Raw genomic sequence first — 12,149 nt, 5'->3', positions numbered from 1 at the left:
GCAAAAAATTGATTCTTTTAAAAACTATTGAATCGCCAAATTTTGCTTTTGTGCGCACCCTTGTATGTGCATGTGTGTTACTTAAAAGTAGTAGTTTCTGACAGGTGTTCCTCGTTAAATATCTCAGCCCCGTAGGCCGAGCTTTTCGTTAAGTCGATGAATTCGAAGCGCTATTCCCAGATATGTTGATCGACGGAAACGACCGTCGTTCCCATCGAACGACTAAGATATTCGACTAAGATTCACGACCCAGATAAATACTTTCAACCTTAAACGACCGATACCACCAGAGATTTAAGTGAGAGATTAACCTTAAGGAAAAAGATGGATATTGAGAAAGGGATAATCAATCTATGAGGGATCACGATGCAAGACACCAGCCCTCCCCCGATGCAGTACTTCAAGGTCCCGAGCAGACTGGGGTTCGTCCTACCAATAATTCAAAGGAGAAACAGTTGTATCTTTATTACAAGTAGGTACAACCTAACCGGTAATTTTATATTGAAAATGCTGGTACCGTTAAACAAATTATCCTTCTCCACAAAATTAAATGTATGGATACATAAAATTAACACTAATGTGCCCTTTGGATAATTGCCGTTAACTCGTCGCATTCTTGATCGTGTGCGTTATTCGGCATCGCGATGGTGATTCAAACTATACGCAGAATTTGGCTGAATTTTGTAAATGATGAGGTTAAAATTGACAACTTTTAAACATTTTGTCAGTTCTAAAATCTTTGATTTTAATTTAAGAGCTTTAATTTTTAAGAGCTCGAATATTTTTTAATTTAAGAGCTCGAATATTTTTTAATTATATCGCTTGATTCACCGTTGCTTTTCAAAATCGAATAATTTATTTTCGGGCGGTAATAACTCTCTGGTCGATCACGCCCTCCAAAAAAAATAATCACCCGAAGTTAGGCTTTCTTAAGAAAAGTACAAGATAACAATAAAAGAAAATCAAGGAGAGTATGGTTTAATCTTATCAATGGTTTATTAATTTTTTTATAGTTTCTAAAAATGTTACACTAAGAATTAGAGCCCTTTATCATAAAATATCTGAAATATGAAACTTTCACTTACATTTATTGTAAATTAATATTTTTTTTAACTAGTTGGTTTCTGTGTAAGAAGTCGGATTTTATTTAGGAAGTGGATCATTAAATAATGAATCGTGAAAAAAATATACGAAGAAACCTGGGATTGTTAGTATACCATTAGTTTATGTTAATATAAATTTGTTTATCGAGCATTTATTAACATTAATCAGACAAATAACTCAGTCGAATGATGTTTAATGATGTTTAAAATTTTTAATTTTCTATTTGTGTAAACTTACTGTGGTCGCTAATCTTCTACGTTATTAATGAAATAATTATTTAACAAGTGTACAATATGTTTGTTGATTACGGGTTAGCGTACAAGGTCGTGTTTGTTTGAATTGCGGTGTTAATGAAACGATGCGATGATGAATAATGAACCCTTTTCCGTTGTTTTATTCATTTTTTAAATTTATTTTCGGTTTCTTTTCGTAAATAAACACTTAACTGCAGTAATTTGACCTATCTTTTTCCTGTTTAGCCTCCGGTAACTACCGTTCAGATAATATTTGAGAGGATGAGTGAGGATATGTATGAGTGTAAATGAAGTGTAATCTTGTACAGTCTCAGTTCGACCGTTCCTGAGATGTGTGGTTAATTGAACCACAACCACCAAAGAACACCGGTATCCACGATCTAGTATTCAAATCCGTGTAAAAATAGCTGGCTTTACTAGGACTTGAACGCTGGAACTCTCGACTTCCAAATCAGTGATTTGGTTTTGTAAATAAACACTAGATTTTCCAGTCTTAACTTTATCAACTTGTATTGGGTAAATAAAAACTTAAATTTTTTATTTATTTATAATTATTTTGTCAGTAATAATCCTTATAAAAAACTGTTTTTTAAGACACGAAAGGCAGAAAACCTTCGCCTTTGTAAAATGAAGAATGCAAAGAAAAAAAGAAGGCATTTACTACTACCGAACGTCTGGAATGTGGGAGTTCGTTCGACCGTTCGATCCCTGCACGAAATTTTATTGAAGGAAATTACGAAACAAAGTGGCGAGCCAAAAAATAGTCGTTTTTATTCGAATGACTATAACCGAAGGTACTTCACTTTAATTCTTCTATTTTATAAAGAAAGGCATAGAGAAAGTATTTAAGTCTTATTTTTTAGTCGATGCTTAAAATTAACGAGTGTTGGAAATAAAGCAAAATATAATCTGGTTTGGTACAAATCAAAGCTACATCTTTGTATGCTTATCTGACAGCTTTCCAGTTAGTCAAAAGCTGTTTCTTTTTTTTTCTTATACGTTTCTCGATTGTGATTCAAGATCAGATAATTTTCAGGAAAATTTTAGTATAAACCGATAATCGTAGTTGATATATTACCAGTTAAGTTATTATTTAAGCGGTGGTAATATTTATCTCATTTTGCCTTATTCCCTTTGAAATGTTATTATTAAATTGTCGTTTAAACACCAAACTTTAGTTTGGTGGTTAATTTTTTTAACTTTCAGTTTGAAAATAAAAATAAAAAAGCGGAGTTCAAATTATATAGAAGGAAGAACAATGTATTTTAAGATATTAAAAAATGAAACAGAATGTGCCGAATATCATGTATTTAAGATGTAAAAAATTACAAATACGGTTGAATAATGTGTACAGTTGTATCATGTACGCTCACGTTATTATAAACCTCAAGAAACGCGATAAACACCTCAGCTGCAGGTCAGGCCATTCGTACATCCCCCGGCTAGAAACTATAAGGTCCATCAGTAGAACCTCCTCACCAAACCGCAAAATTACCAGACCTGGTAATTCTACAGTTTACAACTGCTACATCTGACGTCAGATCTGTCTATTCAAAACCCATCCGGGAAAGAAAAGAGCAAGATTAAAAAGAGAGGTGGTTCCATTTATCCAGAGATACAATAAAACTCAAAATAGTGATTATTCCGTCCAGAATTCACTGGAAGGTAGGAATTTATTTTTAACCAGCTTATATACCCGGAATTTTTCGTTTTAATAATTTTTTCATAAGTCCTTCTATTTCTTTTTTATAAAAATTGTCACTAGCTTTTCCCAACAAACGTAGAACTCCTTTGAATTTCTTTTTTTTTAATTTTTCAAATTTGTCCTGTTTATTACCCTATAATAGTGTGGTTTGATAAAACCACACTATAAAAACGCGAGGAGTTTGAAAAAAGAACATGTATTTTAAACTTTGAAACGGTATAAGTACAATAACTAATGCAACTGTACAAATATATACAAATTCCTTATGCAGCTGTACACTTAGTACTATTTAATTTAATTTTTTAATGTAATTTAATTAATTTATCCTCCTATGAGCCGAATTAATTAATCCGCGTTGTTTGAAGAAGACGTTCACGTAGGTCCTCAGATTCAGTTGGTAGTGTGTGATCGAATTTCTTGAAGACGACGTTCTCGTTGATGCTCAGATTTAATCGCCCGCGATGTTCTGGCAGGTTCCCGTACTGCCTGAAGCCGTTGCTGTCGTTGATCATCTGCTCAACTATGACCTGAATTCATTCGCTACCAAGAAACAGTTTTGTACCTCGCAATTTGATCTTAATTTATGCACAAGTTCAAACGTAGCAACTGACATCTCACACTTTGTTAAAGAACTTTCGAAGTCTCTACTGCAGAATGTACTACAAACGTTTCGAAATTCCAGATTGGTCTAGAAGTTCCAGTGTTGCAAAATGATCTATCTAGAATTTTCCAAAATTTATTGATACTTTTAGGAAGCTCTATATATTTTCTAAATGTAACAATATCGAAAATAATAGTAATGTAATAGAATTTACACGTTGCGGTAGGGTTGTCTAGCACCCATATTATTTTTGCTCTGTTAGTAAGTAATAGTTGTCCCAAGTTAGGTTGACAACGGTCCTGTGGTTTAAGAGGAGATGTGGAACATACATACAATGACTCTTTATATTAAGACTAGAAGACGATTTGTGTCGCGCTCAAATATACGTATCCTGCAATAAAGACTTCATCAGACACTTGAGAAGGCAGAGGAGGAAAATCCTTGTTTATATCCAGAATTTTATGAGGGACACAGATTAGAATACATATATATTTTGTGCTACGGGCGAACTAGTCAAAAGACTAGACTTGTCAGATAAATCTTCCAAATATAGACCTGTCATAAATCATTAAAAATTCCAAAAGAACAAGATGACGAGGGTGTATAGGGACCATGCCACTTAAAAACACACAATCTATTTCTAAAGAAATATTGTGAAAAGTATCAAAATAAAAGTATCAATAAAAAAAAAAAAATCATTCCGTCATTAAATTCGTCAAAAGCTCATAAAACTATCTACATTTTTATTTTCTGTAGCCTAGGTTTACGCTTAGCCCATCCTTTTTTTCTTCTTTTCTTAAATCTTCCTTAAGGCCCTGACATCGAATTCCAGGATATCTCTGAGGCTTGGGAGATGGAATCCTCCTGCAGTAAATTACAGAGGGTACACAATCAAGATAATTTGACTCCACATTCACATTTTATTATATACTTATATATTAATAATAATTAATTGTATTTTTTTATTAGCGTTATTACAAAACAGTTTTTATTTCAATCGGTGTAGAGAATGAAAAAAGGCATATTTTTAAAATAGCAATTTTTTAGACTATTATTTTTATGTAGGCTTGCTTTAACTAATTCAGCCGATCTCGACTGTTTTTCGACTTTTTTAAAAGTAAGTTATTTTGTTCGCCAAAATATTTGAAATTTCATTTAATAAAACAATTTTATATATAGGATTTACAAAGCTATTCCTCATTAACAAATTTTAATGGGCATCCGTTTTAAATTTTTCCTTTCGGCACGCCGGAAGGCGGAGCTAGATTTCACCGGTGGTAAGTAGGGGATAAAAAAGATTTCCACCTTAAAGTTAAGAAAAAACTTCATTACTCGATACGACAGTGGTTGCATGTGAAAAAAAGTAGTATATACAGAAATGCCTTTCGAAGAATCGGGAAGGATTTCAAGACGTTCTTTCTATAAGTGAAAAATGAAAAAATTGAAAAGTCCTGAAACGCTTTGGTTTCTTCGAGTTTCAGAAATTTAATTAAACTTTTTTTTTTAATTTCACAGACAGAAATTTCATTCTATTTCTGCTTCGAAGATAAAATCAAGTCGTGCTGAAATTTCTGGAACTTAAATAAAGCGGTAAATTTGATTTTTTTTACGGTTTTTGATCTGAAAAATTGAATAAAACATGTCTCAGAACTGGTATCTGTTGTAATGTTTAAGACGATTATTGGGGAAAAAAATGTGGTGTCGCATATCACATTTATTTTTAGGTTTGATAAAACAATAACTTCGTTAAATTGCTGATAAAAAGAATAAACTTTTGCATTGAAACTTATAGAGAATTTGAGAAAATCTACGTAACGTCGTTAACTGAGCATAAAAAAGGATTCTATAAATTTGACTTAACAAAACTGTAAAGGAAAATTTATAGCAGATTTTTTTCGACGATGGTTGAAATTGATTTACCGATAGAAAAAATAGGTTATTAATTTATATTAAAAATATTGATAAGCAGAAATTGATATTTTTAGATGGTTTTTTGTTTAACTTTTAATAGAAATTGAATAAATTCATAAGCTCATATTTTAATAAGGGATAAAAAACCAACGAATTAGTATATTTCCATTAACAAAAATGTTATTGGAAAAACCTCTTTCTTGGACAGTGGAATATATTATTTACGTGTTAAGAAAGATGTTTTGGTGGGTGGGTCGGACGATTGGGTGAACGGTTTTAATCAAATTAATTATCGTTCTTACGTACGTAAATTGCGCCGCTAGCTCGTTGGTACGTTTTTGTTACATCTGAACTGTAAGCTCTTAAATCAAGTTATATACCTCGATACATTTAAGCCGCCCTTCTGCTTGCGACCTACTGACACAGTTTCACTTATTTAGATGGACTTATTTCAGCCCACACCACTTAGTGTACGTTACTGCAGCTGTTACAGAGGCTGGCTGCTAACTTATTTACGTTTTATTATTATTACGTTATTAAGGTCTTTTTTATGTAATAATTTAATTTAACTATTTATTTCACGTTCGTTTAATTTAATTCTTGTATGTAATTTATGTATTTTAAATTTATTGGGTAAAGGTAATGTATTAATATCGTACGTTGTGTATTCATTTTACTATTTTTATGCCATTACTTATTATTAAGTCACGGTCGCGGATTAACAGTCAATGATAATCTCTTACTTGCAATAATAAGAAAATTTTTAACCCGCATCGAGGTTATTTTTGCTTGGCGTGTTAATGTGTTTTTAAAATAAACTGAAAATTTCTCAAGCGTTGTTAATATTTATTATTTTTTACGTTAGATGATACTTTGGATTTTTCTCTTATCTGTTTTGAAATTATGTTCCGTAAGGATCAGGGTAATTAAAAGGTAATAAATTAAAAATTAGTTTTTTGGCAGTATTTTACAGTTTTTCTATTATTTTTGCACAGAATATACCTTTAAAAATTTTATTTTATCTTGTCATTAAATTCTTTCGTGATTAACTTTAACATTGTGTATTTGTTTTATCTTTTATTTTAAACTGATTAAATTCGTATGCGTTCTAATTGTGTATTTTTCTATTGACGTGACTGAAAATCTTCTGATAAAATTCCCACAGGTTTTTTTTTTGTAATTTTTTCTGAAATGCGAAATCTATGAGTAAATCACAACAAAAAAAAAAATAGGGATAAAATTAGATACACAAGATACATAAATAATAAGATACAAGTAATTTGAAAATTTTTTTTTTCACGTGAAGTGAAACCCACTTCACGTTTATAGCTGATTCAACAAAGACTCAAAAAGGCCTTAACCTAAAAAAATTCATTACAGCTAACAGATTATTGAAATGGGTCGGAAAAGTATGTAGAATAAAAGTTTGTACTAACGGACATTACAGAATTACTATTTAATTTAATTAAAAATTAAGGAAAATTTTCGCCAATAGTGACTTATTTTTAATCGCATGTAAAAATGAAAAGCACCAATAGATATGAGGAAATTGTTCATAAAAAACATCTGTGGTACGTTTTTCTACGAGCAAAATTTTTTCTACGGGTGGTAGCGAATTCTACAGTAAACACCAAAATCACGCTATGGTAGAGTAGCTCTGAAACCTGGTACCTTCTCGAGTACAGTATGACTAATGGACAAATCGATAATTTATCTGTAATATCTTAATTTTTGCTATATATAATAAAGTTTTCGGAAGTTTTTATGCGAAATTTCCTCAGCTATCGATTAAAAATAAAGCCGCTATTGGTGAAAAATAATATTTTTCCTTAATTTGTTAAACTAATTAAATAAATAGTTAATCGCTCATGTCCGCTTGAGAACACTTATTTTACATATTTTTCCAAACCCATTCAAATAATTTATTTGCTGTAGTAAATTTTTTCAAGGTTATTGACTCCTCCGCTATTAGTTTTACGAAGCGTTCTTGCTGAAACAAAAGAATTTGTTTATTTAAATACTTTTACAGAGTTTGTAAATGTTAAAAACTAATTTTCTTTAGAATCCACTTTTAATATAAGATCACCCGCATTCTAGTTAAGGTTTAGATTAATTAACTAACCAAGTTTTCCTTTATCGCCTGATGGATACTTGAAATTTAACTGGTTTGACCTTCCCTTGTAAACCGTCAACTTGAATGGAAAGACAACCGCTACATTAAAAGTTTTACCCAGACCTGAACCTAGAACTTAGAATTTAACTTATTGATTGCATGTAATAATGAAAACCAAGAAATTACTCCATATCGGTTTTTTTGTATCCAGTTGGAAATTTAAGGATGCATTCTATCGTTTACGTTGCTCCTTTAACAAAATTATAATTTCTTGTTTTTATTTTTGTACATTCTTCCTAGTTTTGTCATTGAATATGATTTTTGTTTTTTTTTTTATCGGAGTTATATGAAATTGTTTAACGTAAATCTTTCAACAACCGATATGGGTTCTATATTTTATCTTTTAAATTTTTTTATTTGACGAACTAGTAGATGTTTTGTATATTTTAATGAAAAACTCAAACAAAACATAGATTTAGGCATTTGAAAAAAAAGTTCCATAGTAGAAGTACTAAAAAACGCAAACTCTGCTTCAATGCGACACTGAGAAATTTTGTTTTAAACACTTGTGTAATAAAGCCATTAGCGACTTAACAGTGTAATGTAACTGTACCGGTTAATTTGTAGTCTTGAACACTCAGGTCGACTACTCCCGAGACGTGTGGTTAATTGATACCCAACCACAAACCACAACCACAATTTTGATCAAATACCCAACCACAATTTTGATTTTGATATTTTCAAACAAATTTTAAGTGTTTAACGAAGTTGAATAAAAGTTGCTTTTCAAAATTAGTTCGCTACCGGATTATAGTCTCTAGTATTGTACTTGGTTCTACTATTTAATAATGTAAATTATTGTACATATAACCTTTCCTAAAATGAAGGCTTGCATTAAATTTGTACCTCCATTAAATAATTTCTTACATTTTTTTAAGTGAATTTAAAATAGAAACGTTTTTTTTTTAATTATTTTAATTATTTTTTGTCGGTGTAATTATAATAGATGCCGATAACATATATCTCCTACCTATTTTTTTTTTTTTTTTTTTTTTAGTTATGTTTGTAATTAAATGCTAACTGATAATGAACATAACAGCTATTAAATGATCGTTTTTTTTATAATAATATCTAATAACGTGAAGTATTGTTGATGTTTTTAGGATAGCTTATCTTTTAAAACAAGTACAGCTGATTGAAAACAATAATATTGTTTAAAGAAAAGTAAATTGACAACAAATATATTTATTGAACGTGCTTAAACATTAAGAGATAGTTGCTGCTTGTTCTTATAAATAACAAATTACAAAAAAAGATTGATTTCTTGTAATAAATAAATGAATAAAAAATTAAAAAATTGTAGTCGTAAAAAATTGTTTTTGAACCATTGTAAACAGAAATCGATCTGCTGATATAAAAAGATTTCAAAAATCATAATATTTGGATGAACCTGTAGATTAATCAAAAGATTAAATTTTTTTATCGACCAGTTTTTTGTTTCGTTCAAGGAGTTTAAAATAGCTCATACTCAAACGGTTATAAATAATGATTGACTTTGCATAAACTTGAAATTGCACCCTTAACTTTTCCGGCTATAGCGATATATGTTGCTATAAAAGGGAAAATCGATGGTTTTTGGCCTAAAATTTCAGTGTCATGTTTTTGCGATTGTCATTGTTTCACGATTCCCTGAGTCGTGATCGTGAAAAAAAAAGAAACATCTAAATTTCGAAAGCCGGTGAGCTTGGAGTGGCGACGATTACTACCCGACGTAAAAACATGTTCCTAGCTCTTAATTCCTCTTTCCAAATAATTGTTCTATACAGATTAATGCAAAAATTTGAAGTGAAATACAGTCGTTTAATTTTGTACTGTAACGGACGACCGAGTATTATCTATTGCTAATTAAACGGTAAATATTGCGATAAGATTGTTATTACTGTAACTTTAGTTACTTACTGGGATATGAATTATCCGTTTAATACCTCAAACAGAACGTTGTACTTGCTGTCATCACTACGAGGTCTGTTCAAGAAACACGTAGACTCTTTGAATTGCTCGGTCCAGTTGGTTCCAGTCAAATCCGTTTGGCGTCGCAACGTTCGTACAGATCAGCTGATTATAACGCAGTTTTTTGATTTCAAATATCATTATCGGTTGCTTAGATACGCGGTTGCTTGTGAAGTGTGTTATTTCGTTTGGCGATTTTAGAATGAGCGACTCGAACGAGCAAAGAATTGCTGTGAAATTTTGTGTTAAACTCGGAAAATCTACGAGTGAAACTTTTGATATGCTCAAGACGGCTTACGGCGACATTGCTATGAAGCGTGCGACATTTTTTAAGTGGCATGGACGTTTTAAAGATGGTCGTCAGTCGAGTGCGTCCTGGAGGTCCTTATACGTCATCTGACGATTCACACGTAGACAAAATCAACACACTGGTTCGGGTAAATAGACTTCTGACCTTCAGCGAGCTTGCTGAAGAGTGTGGGATATCAGTTGGATCGTGTTACGAGATTTTGAGAGAAAAATTGAAGATGCACCGCGTTGCTGCGAAATTTGTTCCACGCCTGATGACGGACGACCATCGCGTCCAGGCTTGTCAAGAATTGCTTGCTTGAACGTTCAGAAGATGATGAAAAGTTCTTGTCGAGGATCATAACAGGTGATGAATCTTGGGTGTACGGTTATGACATCGAAACAAAGGTTCAGTCGTCCTAGTGGGTGGGTTAAACATCTCCCAGACCAAAAAAGGCTCGCCAAGTTCGTTCCAGTGTGAAGGTGATGTTGACAGTTTTTTTTGACGCTCAGGGCGTAGTTCACCACGAGTACCTTCCCCAAGGCTCCACAGTGAATCAGACTTACTACATTGAAGTTCTCAGACGTCTGCGGGCGGCGGAAAAAGCCAGAAATTTCCTGAGATTGAGGCAAATGTGACGAAGGAACTATAGAATATCACAAAAGAAGCGTTCCAGGACTGTTTCCAAAAGTGGAAACCCCGTTGGGATAAGTGTGTCCGTCGGGGAGGAGAGTACTTTGAAGAGGACCCAGACAAGTAACTTCTAAATAAAGTACATATTTTTTACGACGTTAGTTTACGTATTTTTTTTGTACAGACCTCGTATCTTCAGTGTAACTGTAATTATCACTGTCGCTACATAAAGAGACAATGAAAGATTCTGTGAAAGAATCTATTAACGATTGTTGGCTTCGCCTTCGATTTTGTAATCTTTTTGCAATAAGGTTTCACTTCCGGCATGAATTATAATTTATCGTTCACCTTTATTTATCTGTAAATAAAGTCCTGCACCGTGTCGTCAGTCCATCATTTTGCCGTTGAATGAGATGATGAAATATAGGATTCATATAATTATACGATCGTCCCCTTACATGTAATTTTTTAATTTTGCTACAGTTAAAGATTCTTTCTTCATGAAATCATAATCATTTACAGTTTCGCGCGCTCGTCTTCAAAGCGTTTACCTTTCACAACAGACTTAAATTCAGCCATAAAAATTCGTACCGAGAGGCAGAACTGAATTTTATATACGTACAAAAGCAAAAGAGAAACAAAAATAAAATTTAAAAAAAATAATAGTTTTGTGTCAATGTTACTTTCTTAATACTGTAAACAAAAATACATTGTTAACACAAAAATACTACATTGCTTCGTAAACAACAGTTGCATCATGTTTATGCTTCTAAGAGATGACTAATCATGGTGTACTATGATTCAGATAACAGTAGTACAGCAGTGACGTGCGGGCTGATCATCGAAGCTCGACGTTACGTGGCGCGGCTACTTGTAGGTTGGCCTGTATTTTGATTCGTATCGCCGGACTGGCTCACCATAAATTCTTCGAAAATGGCTCAACAAAATTGGATGTGTGGGGCATTTGTGGCATTAAATAAAAAAAATAAAAAGAGGTATTACTGCCACTTTTGAATTTTGTATAAATGCCGTAGAAAATTGAGCTTTAAATACGATAAAAGTAGTTATTAAGTTGAATTTTAAATCTCTATGGGAATTATGGGTAGAAGAATTTTCAACAAAAATTAAAATTTGGGTACATACATCCCAGACATTTGGCTTGGTTTTCCATTTAATTCGACAAGGGGACATCACGGTATTTAAATTTTTTTTAAATATTTTTATTTATTTTTTCCCCAACGGGTTGACCCGGGAGGTGTTGGACTAATTCAGGAAATTAAAATAACATAAAACCACACGTAGATAATCCTATCTCACTCCATTTTCTCTCTGTTCGCAATTTTGTATTTTTCCAGTAAAAATTGTATCTTTAGAATGGTTCGAAATATTTTTATGAAATCTAATTAATTGTACCCAACATCTTCAACAAGATAAATAGGTTTGAAAATTCCAAAAAAATAATAAAGAACATAATAAAGGTTCCAGAACCTCTACAAATACTTTAACAACAGATCTTTAAAATCGTTTAC

This window comes from Lycorma delicatula, chromosome 8 (assembly GCF_047948215.1).
Source record: "Lycorma delicatula isolate Av1 chromosome 8, ASM4794821v1, whole genome shotgun sequence".
Classification (NCBI taxonomy): domain Eukaryota; kingdom Metazoa; phylum Arthropoda; class Insecta; order Hemiptera; family Fulgoridae; genus Lycorma; species Lycorma delicatula.
This window is presented reverse-complemented; position numbering follows the sequence as displayed.